Here is an 11,727-nt window from a genome sequence, read left to right as displayed (position 1 = left end):
TAGTCGGCAGCAAACAGAATATAGGCCAATTGAGTATTGCCTATCTATACCAGAGACGTGTACACTTGCTACTGGTCGGACAGTTGGTTATTTGGACTTGTTGAAGAATCATTTGGAACAGGACATTTAGAATGTTTTAACAGATGGAAAGCTTGAAAAAGTGCTGTAAGGTATCCCATGAGAGTGCTACATGCCAGAGATCCATTTTGTATATTACATGCTAGCCAGAAATTCAAACCAGCACGTCAACACACATAAGAATGACTTTTCCTGGATCTGGATCACTATCATCTTTACTCTGAGTGAATCCATAGAAGATTAGTGGACTCTGCAAATGCAGAATAACATTGAACACACAGGCAATCAACCTTTGAATGTATTTTTTAACCACAATCTAGTTGCGTAAACCAGCATATGATTCCTTGTTTTCTTCAAATACCTCAATACCTTCTTTCCTGCTATCCAATGATCATGGCCTGCATTTGATTGAAACCTTGAAAGCATATTTACTGCAAATGATATATCAAGCCTTGTACAAATTTGAGCGTACATCAAGCTCCCCACCAATCTTGCATAAGGCACATTTTTCATGCTTTCTGCTTCTAATGTATTTTTAGGACATTGTCCCTTATGCAGTCTATCTCCTTTAGATATTGGTGCATCACCTGATTTGCAGCCTTGCATTCCAAATCTCTGCAATATCTTGTCCACATAATTTTTCTGAGGTAAACCTAAAGCACATTGCTTTCTATTTCTGGTTATCTCAATACCTAGCACATAATGTGCTTCTCCCATGTCTTTCATGTCAAAACTGACTTAACAGAAAAGCCTTTGTATCTTTCAACAAGCAAATATTACTGCTTGTAAGTAAAATGTCATCAATATATAGAATGAGCAAAATAAAATTGCTCCCACTGGTCTTAAGATAAATACACTCATCTAATTTATTTTCCAAAAATCCAAATTGAGTGATTAACTTATCAAACTTGAGGTACCATTGCCTGGAAGCTTGCTTAAGACTATATATTGATTTCTTGAGTTTGCAGACCTTGCTTTCATCTTCTACAAAACCATCTGGCTACAACATATAAATTTCCTCATGCAAATCTCCATTCAAAAATGCAGTCTTGACATCCATCTAGTGCAACTCAAGATCAAAGTGTGCTACTAGGGCCATGACAACTCTGAATGCATCTTTGATTGAGACTGGAGAGAAAGTCTCATTATAATCAATTCCTTCCTTTTGATTGTAGCCCTTAGCCACCAACCTGGCTTTATGTCTCTCTACTCTGCCATCTGCATCCCTTTTTGTCTTAAACACCCATTTACATCCTATAGGCTTAGCATTGCATGGTTTATCAACCAAAGTCCATACACCATTTTTTGCCATGCTGTGAAGCTCATCCTCCATGGCCAACCTCCATTTTGCATTATTTACAGATTGCATAGCTTCTGAAACTGATATGGGATCATCTTCATCTCCTAGGTCAGTCTCTTCAATAGTCAAGTATAGCTTGTAATCATCTGATATGGCACATTTTCTGGTTCTTGTGGACTTTCTCAAGGCCACAGGTTGAGACACTTCTACATTAGGTGCTGCATTTATCTCATCTTGTTGATCAACTTGCTGCACTTGCATTTCATTATTCATATTTTGTTCATTTTGAGCAATTATGGCCGCATCAGCATTCTCAATGTCATTATGCACCATATCTTCAATTTGGTGTGCTGCAATATCAGATTCTTGATTTTCTGGAATAGGACTCAAAAATGCTTCATTTTCTGGAACTGAGTTGTTGCTGCAGTCCTAGTTTAGGGTTAACGAGGCAATGCAATCCTGGTACACAAACCATTCTTCAAAGGCTTTGTTGTTGTTATGCATTTCTGTCATTTCCTTTTCTTCATCTTTTCTTGCATTGTTGTCAAACAGTTCATCATAAAATGTGGCTCTATGTGACTCTACAATCCTTGTGCTTCTGTTTGGGCAATCAAATTTGAAACCATTTGATTTCTCACAGTAGCCAATAAAATAACCACTTACAGATTGAGAATCAAGCTTGACATCTGCCACATTATGAACTCTCACTTCTGCATTACAGCCCCACACATGGAAATGATTTAAACTCGGTTTGTAACCACACCATAATTCGAAAGGGGTTTTGAGTACAGCCTTGCTTGGAGTTCTATTACAAATATAATTTACTGTTTTCAAAGCTTTTCCCCACAGAAATTTTGGTAGTGTAGACCTTACAATCATACTTCTCACCATGCTAATCAAGGTTCTATTCCTCTTTTCTGATACTCCATTATGCTGTGGGTTATATGGAGTAGTGTATTGAGCTACTATTCCACATTCCTGCAAGTACAATGCAAAAGGACCCTATCTGATCTGATACACTTAATCAATTTTCCAGTTTGTTTTTCAAACTCAGCCTTATAGATTTTGAAAAATTCCAAAGCTTGTGACATTTCTGAAATTAAGTAAATGTAACAAAATCTTGAAAAATCATCAATGAAAGTGATGAAATAACAATTCCCACAGATTGTATTAACTAGAAAAGGGCCACAAATATCTGTGTGGATTAAATCAAGAATTTGTTCACTTCTCTTTGAACCTGTTTTCCTAACATTTGTCATCTTTCCTTTCAAGCAATCAACACATGTTTCAAAATTTGTAAAGTCCAAAACAGGTAAAATACCTTGTTTCACAAGTTCTTGCAATCTTTGTTTAGAGATATGACCTAATCTCTTATGCCACAGAAAAGATGATGCATCACAAAACTTTCTTTTTGTACCTGATTTGCCTAAAAGGAAAATTTTCTTGCTGTCAACAGTTACAGTCAAAACATTTTCACAATTTGCACACCAGTAACCATTTACAAGATTTGCATCACCACAACACTTGGAATCATAATATAAATTCATAACTTTATTACTGCTTGAGAAGCTAAAACCATTGTTTGCTACAAATTGAGAACCAGAAATCAAATTCCTACTAATACTTGGAAAACAGTACACATTGTTCAACACTAATACATAATTATTCCTAAACTTGAGTTTGACAATTCCTACAGCCACTCTTTGGCCACTTCCAGTGCACACCCTTGTCTCATTCTTTCTTGGGATTGAAATCTCTAACAATCCCTGTAATGAATTGACAATATGAATAGGGGAACCAGTGTTAAACCACCAAGAGTTGTCATTTACAAAAGCATTTGACTCAAAATTAAAAACAGATTTTGAAAGGAAACTACCTTTCTTTTTCAGCCAAGCTTTGAAACCTTCACAATCTTTCTTAAAGTGACCAAGTTTCTTGCAAAAGAAACACTTAATGCCACCTGCATGTTTGTTCTTCATTTTATCATGATCAGATTTCACAATGGATTTAGAGGTGCTTACAGTGGTTCCAGGTTTGAAGTTCTTGTTGTTGCCAAATTTCTTCTTGTACTTGATTTTGGACATCAGATTCATAACCATTTCTTGTCCTTCTTGCTTTTGCATTTCATTTTCAACTTTCACACACAGTGAGATCAACTCATTGATACTCCTTTTTTCCTTCTGAGTCTTGTACAAGATTTTTAGTTGAGAATGTTCATTTGGGAGTGAGTCCAGAATCATGTACACAAGGAATGAATAATCAATTGCCATATTTAGTGCTCTTAGCCTTGCAGCAATATTAGAACCTCTCATAATGTACTCTCTCACACTAGTCTTGCCATTGTATTTCATCCTTGCAAGAGACCTCACCAAATTCTGCACTTCAGCCTTATCAGAAATTTTAAACTTTTCTGCAATGGAGTTAAAGAACTCCTTGGCCAATTCTGAATCAGGTATACTGCCCTTCACATTCTCATGCATGCTTTTCTTGATCATAATCAATGCCATCATGTTATGCTTGTACCATTTGTCATGTTTCTCCCTTTCCTCTCTGCTAGAACTCTCAGTTAATGCTGCTGGTGGATTTTCCTTCAACACATGGCACTACAAGAAATTTGGGTATATGCAACGGGTTTATATTATATGCAAGGAGTTAAAATTCCTTGTATTTGGTTTGATAATACAAAGAATTGTACAAGTCCATGCATTTAATTTGGAGATAATGCCAAGAACACGTAAACTCCTTGCATTTTGTTTGTTAAAATATATGAAAAGTAAAAGTCCTTGTATTTGCTTTTCATTTCCTTGCATTGATTGAGCGGGATTTTTGGCTCTCCAAAGGTTTGGTCTAAATTTATCATTTTTAAGATAACACCAATTCTCTATCTATCTTCATCTCTCCCTAAGACTGAAACCCAAATCCGAAAAGCAGAAAGCAGAAAATCAGAAACACGCACCAAATCCAAATCTGAATCACACATCCCTTCCCCTCCATCTTCTTCGTCATTCTTTTTTCTCACGCTCTCATATCCCGCTCCATTGTCTCTTAAATCCAATCCAGGCCCAAAAACCCTAATACCTAAAACACAAATCCTAACCTCTCAGCTCCAATACCCACATCTCTTATGCTCTCCTCTCGATTTTGTACTTTTATGTTATGTGTTTGTGTGAATTGATGACTGTCTTAATTTTTATGAGGTTTGAGTTGATTTTTCGATCCATGATAGATATCCAAATGCCAGGGTAGAAATTTTGGTTTCCAAATCGGCAAGCTGAGCATGAATCGTATTTTTAGTTCATCCTCGCGACTCTGCTTTGCCTCGTTTTGAAAGGTATTATAATATAACTAGTTTGCTTAGGATCGAATTCTTATTGATAGTTTGTTGTTTTCTACAATTTGGATTTTCATTTATTCGGAGGTTAATTTTGGTTAAATTTCTATATTTTTATAGTGATTCTGTTAAGGAATTCAATGGGTTGCAGGTTCAGCAAATAATTGCTAGTTGTAGAGGTTTTGGTTTCCGGTACATTTGGTTAAACTGGTGAGTAATATTGACAGAAATTTGTATATGACTTTAGCATTTGGTATATGACTAGTACATTTAGTTTTAAGGCTGAGTTGTATTTTTATTTTCAGTACCAATTTGGTCAATTTGTCAAGAGACTAATAGATGTTGGGTTGAGTGGTTTTATCAGATATGAATTATAAATAGAATGTACGTTTTGCCAACTAAGTACCTAAATATGTTCATGCCTGGTAGAATGTGGGCCTTTCAATTGGTAGTGAGCCTTTTCTTGTGGGCATCATCAATTGTTTGAAAGTTTGGAATCTGAATGATGACACATGAAAATTGGATGATCTATGCATGTAGTTAACTTTGTTTCAGGAGTCGGATGACTCGGATGTAACTTTTATTATGTATAATCAATGGTATCAATGAAATTCATGTGTCTTCTTGGCTACTGGTTATGAAAAATTGTCAGCAATATTAGTGTAGAATTGTCATCAACTTTCTTAGCTGTGTCAGTTATATACTTGAAATCTGTTTATCTAAGACTGAATTTGGTGGTCTCCTTCCATAGGGTTAGAGATTGTGGAATTTGGTTGGTAATGCTGCTCAGTGCTCACTCTCAGATTCTTTCATTAAGGTATTTGAACGCATTAGGGTTAGTTTACTATTCTTCACTGCACAACAGTAATTGATATGAATGTATTTGGCTTTGAGTGTGAATTGGGTTTTCTTTTCTGTGCTTGTAGCTCCGCATTCGACTAGTTTTTTTTCTTAAGTTATTTGTATGGATTGTTGAGGCCCCCATTATTGGTTCTTTGGTAATCTCATTGTTGAAGAAGCATAATAAGATGACTAAGGTCTGTTGTGTTTTGCATGTTATGTGTTACTTTCCGTTTGAATTTTCTTGTGTAATTGGAATAGCTGAAAGGCTCGTATGTATTATTGTGCAATTCACAGTTACTGAGAAACACTTCGATTCCAAAAGCACCTGTGTTCAAACTTGAATTTCCTCCTCAAGGTTTTTATTTGTGCTATTTTCATTTGGATCCTTAGGGTTCAAAGTAATGATAACTATAATAAGGGTTTCGTGTGTTATTTTATTCTTATTACTGTATTCTTATTATTCTAAGTCCAAACAAGAACTGAGTTTGTTGCCTATCAGCAGGAATGCTATAATATGGAATTGATGTATGATATCACATACAGTCCAAACAAGATTTTATTGCTTTACATGTTTGTTTCTGTTCCAAGTAGAGATCCATATGAAAAAAGTATAGAATCAACTAACATTAGGATCCTATGGAACATAGACAAAGTAAGCTGCATACTATTAAACTATTGATAACTATAAAATTAAAAAAAATTCTGACAGTTAATATGTATTGGTTTGATTTTTATTTCTTGCTTTCTTTAGCACAAGGTTAGAGCATATCCAAGAAACTAGAGCTTATAAAATGCATATCCATGGCATTCTTGTTTATTATAGGTACTTGTCCTTGTGTAATGATATGAAAGCTTGAGGGTTCCTGTTTGTAACTGGTAACAAAGTATTGACTTCTTGTTAAACAGGGCAATGGGATTTCCAACTATGTTCTTCCCAGTTTTGTTTGCAATCCCTCGAGTTCTTCCCACTTCTGGTGGCTTGTTTGGAGAAGTTCCCCAAACATGTACAAGTGTCTTGTTTGGAGAAGTTCCCCAAGGATATTTCAAAGCGTCTTGTCCTGCTTCTATTCCCGATACTTACTACTGCTTGCATTTCCTATATGGTTGGTTGCCCAAATTTGGTAGTTGTACAAATATTTGAGTGGTAGGACAATAACTTGATTTGTTTATGTTTCTTATGCAGTTCCATTAGTGGAGAATGTCCTAAGACACGGAAAGTTGGCATCCTATATTAGTAGATCTACTGTCAAGTTGTTTATATTTAAGTCATATGTCAAGTTTAAAATGGTAAATAGAATTTGCACGGTTAACTAAGGCATTCAATAGAAAATAAGTTAAATTTAATTCATGGAATTTACATTAAGCATTGTGCTACTACTTAATTTTAATTGAATTCATGGCTGCCAAGCCATTGCTTTCAAACAACGAGCACGTACCAGTCAATAAAATACAATGTGTAAAGTGTTGGATTAATTAATTTATGTCAACTAGAGGACTAACTATAAAATGGATAATGTTTTGGAAGTAATTAGCAGACTTTCAGAAAAATGTCTACAAAGTAACTTGATGGATATTGACATCTAGAGCAGTGATTGAAGATTGAGTTTATTTAATTGGGTTTGAGTGAGTTTTTGTTCATGACAGATGCCAAACATGTGGTAGAAATTTTGGGTTGCAAATCCCAATCTATGATTGACCTTTGAACATCTCATTCTTGCCATCCTGCTTTGGCTCGTATTGGAAAGGTATCCATTTTTTTCCCTTCTTTTAGGACTCAGTTTCTTTGTGACACTAAATATGTGCGTGCTGGACTATTTTGTCTGATGTAGTTAGGTGAGAAATCATACTTAAGTTCTATGTGCCTGTGTGTGTACATGTGTATACATAAGCCTTAATTGAAATTTAGGAAATCGATAGAACTTGCTATTGGACAATATAGAGATTAACTTGGTTCTCTACTTTACATCAATTTGTGGTTGTTATTGCTGCACTTTTACTTTGATTGTTATGAAATTAGTTGTTCTATTATAATTAACTGATTTTGTTATGGTATGGGTTGGTTCCTTAAGTCATATGCCAAGGTTCTCTAGCTGCACTTAAATGAAACATTGTAATTGTACTTCATATTTTGGCTTAAATATATCTGTAAAGTACCTAAATAGGTGTTCCTTCATGGAGCCACTTAATTTTATTTGCATGATTGGATATCAAACACTGAAGATTTGTTAGTTTAGGTGCAATCGACTCTTTTCATGTGACTAAGCATCTTTATCTTTCTTAATTAGACTATATGATCATCAAGTTGGAGTTTTCTCTATGGCTTGAATTGTTTAATACAGTTAGTAATTCTAAGTTACATAAGCGTTGAACTCTAATGACTGGCTTTTCCAATATTCTCATAATGAAGCAAGGAAATGGCACTTGAAGGCTCAAATAGAAAGTTTTTGAGGGGATCTCGGAAGTAGATGAGTTTGGACGATTCTCCCCACACCAAAATACACTCACCCCAAGCTTCAGTGATTTGCAGTTTTACTAATTTTTGTTCTGGTGTCTCTACTTGTGTGTATCTTGATTTTGCTAATCTTGTTATAGCTTAGTAGCATCAATTTTTTATGTACACTTTTTTTGTGGTCTGTATGTACAGTTGAACTAATTTTTTTAATTCAAGGAATAAAAAAATCCATAATGAATTTTTTTATTTAGTTTTAATTTTTTTAAATATTTTTAAGGGAAAATGCTCATTTACCCAATTTTAGCTTAAAATTTGCCCACTTGCTCCACTAACTGTTTTTTAACCCCGTTTACCCAAAACACTCTAAGGGATTATTTCCCCTTTACCCAATTAATTCTTTTTTTCTTCTTTTTATTTATTTTGGGGACTTTTTTGCCCTCTCCCCCTCACCGATTTCTCTCTCCTCCACCCTCACCGATCTCTCTCTCTCTCTCTCTCTCTCTCTCTCTCTCTCTCTCTCTCTCTCTCTCTCTCTCTCTCTCTCTCTCTCTCTCTCTCCAGACGACGTCGGATTTCTCTCTCCCTCCCTCCATCCCTCCAGCAGGTCACCCACGACGCCTGCTCTCGCCATCGCGATGCCGAAACTCGTCGTCGTGCTCTCCGCGGCCGGGCTCAACACCAAGCCAACGGTCCTCGTCGCTTAGAAGCTCGGCGAGGTCGGGGTTGACCTTATGAAGGAATCGACGACGGACTGAAGACTGCTATCTGGGACTGAAAACTGCTATATGCTATTGTGCAGTCATAACCATAAAATTTGTTACATTAGTGCCCCCCAGTAGACTTTGTATTAGGGACCAATGATGACTGCTTTATTTATTGACGGACTGAAAACTGCTATTCCAAAGTAAATGTAGTGTTAAATTGCAGTAGTCGATAAATGAAAAAAATTGTTTGGTTTGTGTCAGTCTAGTGGGGGGCAGTAGACAGAATATTGACCCTCAAAATGTGGGTTTTTAGACATTATCTGTTGTTTTGAGTGTGAATAACTTCTATAATATGTGAAACATAGGAAGCGGTGTAATGTTTGAAGGTCTATTGGGGGGCAGTAGACACATTAGTGCCACCCAATAATGTCTTTCTTAGGAGACAGTAATCATCTCTTTTTGATTTGTTTGTGATAAAGTGCAATACATTGTGAATCCTTGAATCTGGTGCAAGTTTTAATGGTTTAGTGGGGGGCAGTAGACACATTATTGCCTCCAAATAATGTCTTCATACGAAGTCAGAACCCTACACTTAACTGGTGCAAGTTTTAATGGTTTAGTGGGGGGCAGTAGACACATTACTGCCCCCAAATAATGTCTTCGTTTTAAGTCAGAACCCTTCACTTAACTATCATTGACAGATTATTGGGGGGCAGTAGACACATTACTGCCCCCAAATAATGTCTTCATACGAAGTCATAACCCTTCACTTAACTGGTGCAAGTTTTAATGGTTTAGTGGGGGGCAGTAGACACATTACTGCCCCCAAATAATGTCTTCGTTTTGACGTCGTCCGAGACCTGCAAGGGAAGCCCAGACCCGATTCCTGCGTGGAGAGCTTCCCGGACATCTGACGAACAAAACTGGCGAAGCCCAGAGGGGTTGGGATCGTGGAGTTAGATGGCGTCATCCTCTGGTGGTCCGACGGTGGGACGGAGCGGCGATGGTGGAGCTCGACATCGACGGTGGAGTGGTGGGCGTGGTGGCTCAGAGAGAGAGAGAGAGAAAGAGAGCTTGAGACGAGGTTAGAGAAAGAGAGAGAGTGAAATCGATAAGGGTGAGGAGAGAGAGATATAAGTTTAATTTGTTAATTAAAATAAGGGTAATACTGTCAAACACTATTAGATTGGGTAAATGGGGTTAAAAAACTCTTGGTAGAGTAAGTGGGCAATTTTTAGCCAAAAATTGGGTAAGTGGTCACAGCCCCTATTTTTAATACCAAATTCAAGGAATGATATGCAAAGAATTGTCCTTGTATATCAGTTAACCATAACCTCAGGTGTTAAATTCCTTGCATTCGAGATGAACAATTCCTTGCATTTGTGAATTCAAATGCAAGAAATTTTCAAGTCATTGTATTTGCTCTTTTGCAAGGGCCTCTTTGCAAGGACTCAAATGCAAGGAATTTCTAGTTTTTCACAAGGAAAAAATTCCCTGCAAAAGGCCATTTTTCTTGTAGTGTGGTCATAATCAAATATCCCCAGATTCAATTCTATGTCTCCTTTCCATTTCTTAAAGTTTGAGCCATTCAGAAGCTCAATTTGATTGATACTCATTGGAAAGTGCATAGCTGCATGTGAAATTATCAAATAGATCAATCTAGCATGGCTTAATACCAGAATAAACTGAATGTCCCGAAATATGATGTAGTTTATATATGCAGCAATATGAAACTTTATAATTTCAAGACTTTGACAACCTTTGTGGTGTACTAATCTCCATTGATATATGAATGTTCATTCACTCAATATATATATAACAGATTTAGAACCAAATGTCTGCAACTGCATTTCTTTGGAAATTAGTACAAATTAATTTTAAGTTTCAAAACCTGTAACTTTAATAACAGAACATTGACATCATTTTTCTCTTTTAACATAAAGCCACTTTGACTGCATATATGTGCTTAAAGATCAACGGAATGATGTGAATATTTCTATTTAATACATTCTTAGGCCACTTTGACAGTACTTGATGCATTTATCTTCATACCTGTCATCAGATCAGCATATTCATACACCAATTATCACATAATCTTAATGATACATGAATTCATATACATATACCTATGATATGAATCTGATATGAACTTGAATATGGATCTTAAAATGTTTGACATTTTTCTGTCATGAACATATGATCCACATGTATATTTTGTCGAATCAATGTATGAGGACATATAAAATGAAATTAATATAAGTTTCTAAATCAGCATATCATGATCATGAATATACAAAAAAAAAGTTATATGAATTACTTGATGCGGATTAAGGTAATTGAAGTTCCCAGAATTCGAAATTTCAATGCAGTTAATTACTTCAACATGTAAATGATCTATGTATGGTAGCTCTGATACCAATTATAAGCATGAGATATGAAAATATATCAAATCACACATTATCTGAACCTATACTAGATCAAATCATGTTAATAGAGAATTACTGCAAATTAACTGAATGTAAGAATGAAATAGGGATTGAAGAGTACATATCAATCCTGAATCTGCAGAAAATAAGAACACAAGCATATGAACCCAAAAAACTTACTTGATGCACTCCCACTGTCCATGATAGCCTTCTCCTAATTTCACCCTTATGTTCTCTTAGTATATGAGACTAAAATCAAGAACAACTCGTGCATTAGAAAGGACCAATCTGACATATATATAGAGCAACCTTGCCAATCAGTTTCATCCATAAAGAAACTGCTGCAATACCTTAACTGCATATCATCCTTAACTGCTTGTCTAACTGCAACCCAATTTTGAATGCAAATAACAGATAAGCTTGACTTAATATGATATATATCATAAGCTTATACTATAGTCTAAACTTAGATCAATTACATATATGAAGCATATATGCAGAATACAAACTCCAAACAATGTCTTGTTACATAAGCAATGTTAATTTGCGTACATGCTCGTGCTCCCAATGATGATGACAACGGCCAGACTTCT

General features: G+C 35.8%; 1 long non-coding RNA gene across 3 annotated transcripts; it reads left to right on the top strand.

The window, feature by feature from the left end:
- Positions 1-4,197: 4,197 nt before the first annotated feature.
- LOC121050238 lies at positions 4,198-8,191 on the top strand. Of its 3 annotated transcripts, XR_005802441.1 has the most exons (7): positions 4,198-4,218; positions 4,605-4,709; positions 4,861-4,919; positions 5,461-5,526; positions 6,459-6,655; positions 7,197-7,297; positions 7,960-8,191. It is a non-coding gene; the product is annotated as an uncharacterized LOC121050238 (long non-coding RNA). The 3 variants fall into 3 exon arrangements; XR_005802440.1 differs by lacking the exon at positions 4,198-4,218 and having other exon boundaries at positions 4,247-4,709; XR_005802442.1 differs by lacking the exons at positions 4,198-4,218; positions 7,197-7,297; positions 7,960-8,191 and adding an exon at positions 6,736-7,052 and having other exon boundaries at positions 4,247-4,709.
- The last annotated feature ends 3,536 nt before the right edge of the window (positions 8,192-11,727 follow it).

Source organism: Rosa chinensis, chromosome 6 (assembly GCF_002994745.2).
Source record: "Rosa chinensis cultivar Old Blush chromosome 6, RchiOBHm-V2, whole genome shotgun sequence".
Taxonomy (NCBI): domain Eukaryota; kingdom Viridiplantae; phylum Streptophyta; class Magnoliopsida; order Rosales; family Rosaceae; genus Rosa; species Rosa chinensis.
This window is presented reverse-complemented; position numbering and strand designations above follow the sequence as displayed.